The sequence below is a fragment of the Procambarus clarkii genome, chromosome 10, assembly GCF_040958095.1.
Source record: "Procambarus clarkii isolate CNS0578487 chromosome 10, FALCON_Pclarkii_2.0, whole genome shotgun sequence".
Lineage (NCBI taxonomy): Eukaryota > Metazoa > Arthropoda > Malacostraca > Decapoda > Cambaridae > Procambarus > Procambarus clarkii.
The window spans coordinates 51765389-51775388 of NC_091159.1; the positions used below are offsets into that span (position 1 = coordinate 51765389).

A 10000-nucleotide genomic window follows, 5' to 3' on the forward strand; every position below is an offset into this window, starting at 1 on the left:
GAGAGAGAGAGAGAGAGAGAGAGAGAGAGAGAGAGCGAGAGAGAGAGAGAGAGAGAGAGAGAGAGAGAGAGAGAGAGAGAGAGAGAGAGAGAGAGTGAGAGAATGGGAGGAGAGACAGATATGCAGATACACAGACCCGGGCATTTGCCGGTTGTTACCCCCCCCCCCCTCTCATACACACACAGTCATTAATAACTAAATATACAGTATATAAAAGATTACCATTACTGACAAATATAACAGAGAATATTTTTTCCCCGAAATATTTTTCTAAGATCAGTAAGAAGTGTTCACAGACGGCTTTGGCGCCAGCAGTGAGAACACTTGGCGCCAAAGAACACGTTCTGTACCCGTCGCAGACCCAGTAAATGATTGACTGATGAAGATTAAGCCACCCAGTAATGAGCACGGGCAGTAACAGCCCGTAAATCCAATGAAAGACATCAATGTGATGACTCAAGTGTACGGTTGGCCGAGGTTTCTCCTGTGCTCATATTTTTCATTGAGTCTGTGAGTGAACACCGGATATGTTAGTGGTAATGAGAGTAAACATGTAGTTTAACCTCTCTTCTCATACAGTACATATTGTCTTCACCGTACATGTATTTTAGTTATTTATATAATAGTGAGAGTATTATAATTATGTTATTTTTAGTTAATTTACCGTTTTCAGATTATTCGGAATATCAGGTTAAGTCAGAACAGAACAAAAGAAAAATGGTCAAATGAAGGAAGCTGCAAAGACTTTGAAGACTGATATGAAGACAGATTTAATATGATCAAAAAGGGTAACAAAGCATCTTGCATCTAATAAACATATCCACAAGTGCCGTGACGAGGACCTCTGTGTGTAATGTTGCATCTAATGTTGCACAACTTAAGTGTGCAAGACTTCCTCCGTAAAGCACCACAATCAAACTGTTCATAAATGGTTTTGCGATAATTTATAAAAGCAAGAGCAACAAGTACACATTTCTCGAGAAATCAGCAACAAAATATCCAGTCAAACCTTTTGAGGAAATATTCTTTCAGGTAGTTCTAACTTAGTCGTTGCTGGGTTTAAGAGTTGCTCAACACGGAAAAATACTCAGTGATGGGGAGTATATTAATTATGGCTAGAATATTCTCCTCTCGATTTTCCAGAGAGGGAGATAGAATTATTCAATGGACTTCTCATCATTCAGTAGAAGCAGAGTGAAAGATAGAATATCACAGTTGGATACACAGCGACACAGGTAGCAGACGCTACTGGTCCACGCAAACTGCTTTCCATTTGACTTGATCAGAGCGCTGATCTTACATCATTCCAAGGTTTTCCTGAGGCTTCCACTGAAGTCAGACCAGGATTTTCACACAATCCCTCCCATGGACTCTGGCTCTGTCATCCAGGAATGTTCTACCTCTGACGCTCCTCTTTCAATACACAGTGACAGTAATCACACTAACGTGACTGCATCAAGGAGAAACTATATCCGTCGGAGCCGTAATGAGGGCTCGAACCTATGTGGGAACATAGGTTCGAACATAGGAACATAGGAACATTGTGCGTGGGAACACATCTACCACATAGGTTCGAATCCACAACACGGTTTCTACGGATTTCCTTATTGACTCATCAGGTTAGTGTGATTACTCTCTATGTATGTTATCGCTCGATTGATAACATATGTAGGGATGGTGAAATATGTGACTTACTGGTTAACTTGGTGAGCCTAACCTGAACTCGCCACAGGACTGAAATATGCAGGACGAACTGTCTAATTGACCGGATGACCGGTCAAAAACTGTTGCTGTGAGAACTGATGATCCACCCAGCGGGATTGCTAAAAAGGCAGATTTCATAAATAAATTTGCAAAATATGTTAGACATCCGCTGGTAGACTTTTTTCGTATTGTAAACGAGAAAGAAGCCGGCCAATTTGTGTGTAAAAACCGGCCGATAAAACCGGCGGTGTGCAAAAGCCGTGGTAAATGGCTTATATAGCCTTAAGGCGTTCGATGGGTGGTGCAAACTGTTTTAATTTAGCAATATTTTAATGTTTCGTAATGGTTTTACTCTCTCTCTCTGTGATTTAAAAATGAAAAAAATTGAGTTTGATAACAATTTGACCATTTTCACGGTTTTCAAAATGTTCAGTTAATGGTATTAAATTCCTTAACAACTCATTCACGAAGTTACCACATGCAACGGGAGCTCAGTGCAGGGATGACGACTTTTTCAGTGTTGAAAATGGTTACCAAGATAATATATGATATTTCTGCACGTACTTTGAAACAAGAGGGCAATTTCAGAATTTTTACTGAACGAGGTTAAATCGGTGTAAACAGTAGTACTTGTTTAGTACACAGTAGTACACTATAGTACACAGTAGTACACTATAGTACACAGTAGCATTTGTGTACAACCACGTTCGTTGGCTAAGCAGAGACGTCCTATCTATCCTTAAATGATTTGTTGAGTCTTTGGGCGAAATTCATCTATTTTCGACATATGAAAGGTTTTCTTCTCAAGAATTATCTGACGATTTGTAAATTGATGTTTTCTAAAGATTTATCCACTATTTTAAATGACTTGAACACCAGATTACAGTATTGGCAACACACTCAAAATGCTTGATGACATAAAAACCTTCGAAATCAAATGGAAAATTAAAAAATGTGTCGACTGAAGCAGAAAATATTGAAACAGGTCGGTTAGTGACTGGATTTGAACATTCAATGAAATAATAAAATGGAATAATATTAATAATATAATAATATAATATGTGAAACTCTTGAATTCGTTCCCTGAAATTGTTTGACTGTCTGAAAAATCCTTCAGCGGCAATATTAAATTATATTTTCATAGACCCATTAATACGAGTCATTGTTTTTCAGTGATGAACTTTGCCAAGTTCTTGACAATTAGCTGAGCTTATAATTGAACTTTGTCAATTATAAAAGTAGACTTATGGACACCGCACACAAACCTGATATATTAATGTCAGCGAGGCAGCAAAACTAACGATGACATTTTATTGAAAAGTATTTTACTCAGAGTAAAATAACCTTATTTGCCTCTCTATTACTTTGAACTTTTATAACCTCAACCAAAAATTATAATTTCACGTTTACATTTGTTGTTGCTTTGAAGGCAATAAATTATTTGTCAATTATGGTATTTTTTTAAAGTGTCTTGTTAAAATTATTAGTATAAATAATTGTTTAACAGTCTTTCTGAAAAGCTTTCATTTATCTAGGTCTTTGTTGTACCTTTGTTAATAATAAATCCCTAAATGTTTACGTAAATAAGCAACTTGACTCGTTTTTGCTTAAAAAGTTAATTATTAATGTTACTAATTCATTAATTTTATTTCTCAAAAATTACTAGTTATTAATAACATATAATTCCTTAAGTTTTATCATTTATAACATTACAGAAGAGTTATTGATAGCCTTAACAAACCTCTTTTCAGAATGTTTTAAAACATTTAAAACTTTTTCAATAAAAACTAGTAAAATAAAAATATGATTATAAATTATAATCTGAGGCTCAAAATTCTCATAGGCACAGGAAATAATTTTCTGAAAAACTATTGCCAATTTGGACACACACACACACTCGAGAAGGCTCGCCTCTATTGGCCTAGGCCTAGGGCCTAGGTCAAGTCCTGGGCTAAGTGCCAGGTCCGGGGTTGAGTGCCAGGTCCGGGGTTGAGTGCCAGGTCCGGGGTTGAATGCCAGGTCCGGGGTTGAGTGCCAGGTCCGGGGTTGAGTGCCAGGTCCGGGGTTGAATGCCAGGTCCGGGGTTGAGTGCCAGGTCCGGGGTTGAGTGCCAGGTCCGGGGTTGAATGCCAGGTCCGGGGTTGAGTGCCAGGTCCTGGGTTCAGTGCCAGGTCTTGGGTTCAGTGCCAGGCCTTGGGCTATCTTCTCAGGTCCCGAGCTGGGCTCTCAGATCCTGGAAGCCAACTCCTGGGCTCAGCAGTCAGCTCCTGGGCTCAGCAGTCAGCTCCTGGGCTCAGCAGTCAGCTCCTGGGCTCAGCAGTCAGCTCCTGGGCTCAGCAGTCAGCTCCTGGGCTCAGCAGTCAGCTCCTGGGCTCAGCAGTCAGCTCCTGGGCTCAGCAGTCAGCTCCTGGGCTCAGCAGTCAGCTCCTGGGCTCAGCAGCCAGCTCCTAGTCATAACAACCACGCCCCTACACCCCATCCCCTCACGACTCCTGTGCCCCAAGGGTAAACACGAGGCTCCATTTGTTTACAATTGCATAATCTCCGTGAGATCACAGCACGCGAGGATGATGAGGGACTGGGAGATGACTCTTGGTTATTCCGACCGGAATATCTGTCTGACTGTCTGTGAACATGACGGGGAGAGGAGAGAAGGACAGTGAATGAGACAGCTGGACAGAGGCAGAGAACAAAAATAAATAATTTTTTCTATGTTTTTCAAAATTGGATTCTCATGGTTATTAACTTACGGGGGAAACTTGCACGAGGAGTAACTAAGCTGTATTGAACACTGTTGTGAACATGGCAGCGCTGATGGTATTGAACACCGTTCTGAACACGTCAGCCCAGTTAAGCACCAACACTACTCAAAGAACATTTAGTTGGATGTCACATTAATCAATTTCCCATCACCAGTTACTGTTCACCCTGTCCTCAGACCATGTTCAATCCATCCATCAGCCGATCCCAAATATGTATTTATCAGTTTTAACAATTTTATTATGTAAATATAAGAATGTTTAACATCCTACTAAGGCAATAGGAATTTTCTCTAATATAGAATAATGGTATTAAATAATATCAAATTGTTCATATCTTTTAACGTAAAGTTAGGTGTGAGCTTAACAATCATGATAAGCCTTACCCACTAGTTCTCCCTGAACACCACCCATCAATCGGTTAACAACCAGGTACCCCTTTACTGCTGGGTGAACAGAGGCGTAGAGTTAAGGATTGGCGCTTAGTCAATCCTCCTGGCCAGGATATGAACCTAGGCCAAATCGCTCGCGAAGCGCGACGTGTCTTACCACTGAGCCACCAAAGACTGTTATCACTCAGCAGTGAGGGTGTGCGTATTAAGATAGTCGGTAGTGAGGGGGTGAGAGGTACAAAATTTATTACGATTTCGCATGATGGGTCTGGGAGTACCTAACGTACAGGAAACAAAGGTTAAAATCAGAAAATTGACGTACTGAAGATACACAAAAGCTACTCCCTAAATGCACCACTCCGTGACAGTTACTTGCCATTTCCTATCTGTTTGTGGTATATTCAATGGGCTGTATATATATATCAGTGTTTGCAGACAATGCAAAAATAGCTAAAGAGTGTTCAAACAATATAAGACTACTGAGTGCTGCGGAAATACCTGGACAAATTGCAAGAGTTAGTAGGTACATAGTTGCTAGACTTTAATCCTAGCAAAAAGCAAGGTGATCATTATCGAGAAGAGGGTCAAGGAGACCGGATTTAAGAGAGAGGGATAACACAGGGGTCAGAACAAAAGAAACTTGTGAAAGTAGACAGGACCTATAGTCTCACCCATTGTAAACACTTGGACATGTTTACTAGTACACAAACGCAGGCATGTAGACCCTTGTTTGTGTTTGTGTATATATATATATATATATGTATATATATATATAAATATATATATATATATATATATATATATATATATATATATATATATATATATATATATATATATATATATATATCTGTGTGTGTGTGTGTGTGTGTGTGTGTGTGTGTGTGTGTGTGTGTGTGTGTGTGTGTGTGTGTGTGTGTGTGTGTGTGTGAGTGTGTGTGTGTGTGTGTGTACATTTTCATGTTCACTTGCACCCAGAATATGGCCCATTTACACACATAACTGCTCCTAAACAGACACACATGAACACACATAAACAGAAACACGAGTCAAACAAATTCCAAGCATTACGTTTAACTTTCGTGTGTAACTTTCGAATTGAACTAGTTTATTTATAGCAGTCCTCTCTCTCATTTTGTCATCCCCACCCCCAAGACTCACACACACACACACACGCACACACACACACACACACACACACACACACACACACACACACACACACACACACACACACACACACACACAGACCCTCCCTATCCGATGCCCTCTGTGCTCCCTCTCCTGAACCTTCCCCATCAAATACTCTCTATCCCCCAACCCTCTCAGCTTCCCATCAAGGAGATCCTTACTCCAGGTCAAGCATAAGAAGGCAACTTGCATACCAGGGGAAGGGTCCTCATACAACGTAACAGCCAACATGACACTGGGCGGCCCAAAGATAGCAGTAGCAGTGATATACAGGGCGTCTCAAAGATAGCAGTAGCAGTGATATACAGGGCGTCTCAAAGATAGCAGTAGCAGTGATATACAGGGTGTCTCAAAGAAATCTTATATCATTTGCGACGTAAGTCTGTGAGCAACTACATAGTCTAGGCAACTGAAACTAAACAGGCATAATATGTCTAGCCAATTAAGATGGATTCATCAAAATTCGAATGAGAAATGGAAAAAGTATGTGGATTTCATGAAAGATTTCACAGGCGCGGGCGATGAGTCACAATAACGTGGCTAAAGTAAGTTGACCAGACCACACACTAGAAGGTGAAGGGACGACGACGTTTCGGTCCGTCCTGGACCATTCTCAAGTCGATTGTGAGGTTCCTATTAACAAGCGTTTCAAAAGAAAGATTTCACAGGTTTTCAATATGCGCGCGCCGCCTGTGACCCGGCCCAGGTCAAGTGGAGGTTGTCTAGCTCCTGCTCTACACCCCCTCCTGCGTGTCTCGGAGATCAGTGTCCAGTCTGGCAGGAACTCTCTGCTGGGGAGTCCTCAAGGAACTTCAAACAAGATGTTCAAACCTCGTCTTCAGGTTTATGTATATAGACACAGAATTGCATTGTGCGCTTTTGCTTGTCATCTGTCTTTAAGGCCTGGACGAGCTACAGCTTGTAGAGGTGTCTATTAACAAGTGTTTCCTTGCAACACGCCAAACTGTCGTTGGAGGACTGTGTGTGTTTCTAGAGTTGCTCTTGTTATGAACATTCTGGGGTTTGCAACAATGTTTTCCGAACCCGCTCGACCGTATCTTCCGATACAGGTGGTCGTCAAAATCTTCTTGCCCTGCACGGACAGCCTTCCTGTTTGAAGCTTTTGTGCCATGTTCAAATCTGCATTGCAGTTCATGCATTTTTAGCGAATTCTCTCACAAATGCACACTGCACATGCACATAGTACGCACGCTGCATACTCTAACACACAAAACTCTTTTTATTTTCCAGTGGCATTTTTCTATACCTGAAAATAACAAACGTTAAACAAAGAATTTTGGGTTGTTTCTACACCTGCTGTTAAAATTGGAGATCATTTGAACAAGAACTGGTTCAGTTATTAGATTACTAAATATCAATTTTTCTGAATCATCCTGTATAACCCTTCACTACATGACAGAAAACCACGGAAATGAACACATGACAAACAACAGAATAATTATTTATATAATAGAGCTCCCTCTGTCGCCTGTAGAAATAGATCCCAACTTCTAATCCTGGAAGACTTCAACCATTGAGAGAGAGACTGGGAGACCAAAGAACTACACGTGGTCACATGTACAGGGAGAGCTAAACTATTGGAGGACCAAACCCCACAACAGAAGATGGAGAAGCGACGACGTTTCGGTCCGTTTTGAACCATTATCAACCCGAGTCTTCATCAGATATTCAGTCACGTTATAGTGACTCTCTAAACTATTGGACGTGACAACGAGAAACGTTTCAGGCCAACATCTTAAAGGGGACCCACAAGAACGAGAGGCATTAGGCAGTGATGAGGTGAAGGCTGACTCCATACACAGTCTCAAATGTACATAAGATAGAGCCCAGTAGGCTCAGTAATCTGTACATTAGTTGATTGACATTTGAGAGGCGGGACCAAAGAGCCAGAATTCAACCCTCGCAAGCACAATTAGGTGAGTACAATTAGGTGAGTTCAATGCCGAAGAAACTAGACTTGGCCTGATGTTCACTCTGAAAGAGTCAGACCTAAGGGGAAATCAAATTACAAGTCTTCAGGGGAATGAGTGACCACAGTGTACTAACGTTGGAATATCTGGCGGAAGTAGGAATAACCTACTCATGGAAGAAAACAGAAAGCAATAGGCTGGCATACTGGAGAGGAAATTAAGAAGATAAAAGAAAGTTCTCATTAGAAATATACGAAACAGAACTAGGAGAACATACTGTTCAAGACGGAATACATCACCCAGAAGTGTCAGGAAGCAGTATTAGATAAGTTCTTTCCTGGTCCAAAAGAAAAAAACAGTAAATGCAAAAGAGGAACCCGTGGTTTAATATGTAAGGGAGTAAAGTAAGAATCAGGACACGGAGAAATAACAAGAACAACAAAACAGCAGACAGCAGAGGGAAATACAAGAGGGCCAGGAATGTGTATCTCAGTGTAAATAGAGACATAGAGAGAGACATTGATAACGACATAGCAAATACAGTAAACCTGGAGGAAAAGAATAGTCACGAAAAAGATGATGAAATTGAGAAAGGGGAAGAAGAGACTCATTGAAAATGAAAAGGACAAGGAGATGTGTCAGCAGGTCAACAAGAGCTTGCAGGATGTTATCACAATAGAGCAAGGACAAGTGCATGGTATGTGAGAGGAGACGGGAAACAAAGTAGCAGTTGAGGATTTGTTTTATTACCAGATAAGTGGTAAAGAAGCGTTTGATAGAACTGGATGTCACTGAGGTTATTGATCCAGACTGAACGTCACCATGGATGGTAAAAGAAGGAGAAGAAGCACTCTGCTTGCCACTTTTTATGATGTATAATAAGTGGCTGGAAACAGGAGACCCACTTGAAAGTTGGAAGACAGCTAATGTAGTCCCAATATACAGGAAAGGAGACAGATAGGAGGCACTGAACTACAGGCCAATGTCCCTAACTTTCATACCAGGCAAATATACGATGTAGAAGATTGGGAGAAAAAGGTTAGTAGCATATCTAAAGAGAAGAGACTCTGTAGCACACCACCAGCATGGGTCCAAGGATAGTAAATCTTCCCTCACAGGCTTCGACAGAAAGTAGACTAGACAGAGAAGGGACGGACTGCATGTATTTGGATTACCAGAAAGCCTTTAACATAGTGCCCCCACGAGAAAATATCTCAGGATACTCATTTATCTGAGTATCTTATTTTCTCTCTCTAATGTGTAAATTGGATAAAGAAATACCAAAACAACAAAGGAGAGAGAGAGAGAGAGAGAGAGAGAGAGAGAGAGAGAGAGAGAGAGAGAGAGAGAGAGAGAGAGAGAGAGAGAGAGAGAGAGAGAGAGAGAGAGAGAGAGAGAGAGAGAGAGAGAGAGAGAGAGAGAGAGAGAGAGAGAGAGAGAGAGAGAGAGAGAGAGAGAGAGAGAGAGAGAGAGAGAGAGAGAGAGAGAGAGAGAGATAGTGAAAGTGTGCGGTGACACCTCAGTTTAAAATCCAGGTAGAAAGAATCCTCCGGAAGAATTGTGGGGAGACCTTTAACAAGCCGACATCTTCCTGTCCCCCTATCGAGGGGCACTAATAAGATAATGACCCTCAGGTCACATTCAGATAACCACTTAAATGAGAGTGGACACGTATATGCGGTTCTTGTTGTTTAAACTTTCCTCGCTTATATTTTTATATTATTTAACAAGAGTAACAGCAGGTGTCAGTGCAGCTATAAAGTTAACAATTACCCTAATTACAGTTTTCACCTGAGAAGAGGAAAGACCTTAAGTGAGTGGGTTCCGGTGGACTCTGCCGTTCTGAGATGTCATATTAACACCCGATCTTCTTCATCATTAAATATTACTATTTTGTAATTATAATGAAAATATATGAATCAGCTCATACTCTGCATGGCAAGAAACCTCTCTCTCTCTCTCTCACACACACATACACACACACACACACACACACACACACACACACACACACACACACACA

At 41.0% G+C, this 10000-nt stretch overlaps 1 protein-coding gene across 1 annotated transcript in view; it reads right to left on the reverse strand.

Annotated features, from left to right (window-relative positions):
- Positions 1-10000, reverse strand: part of LOC138363371 (glycine receptor subunit alpha-2-like) — a 272709-nt gene that overhangs the window by 259435 nt on the left and 3274 nt on the right. The window lies entirely within an intron of this gene.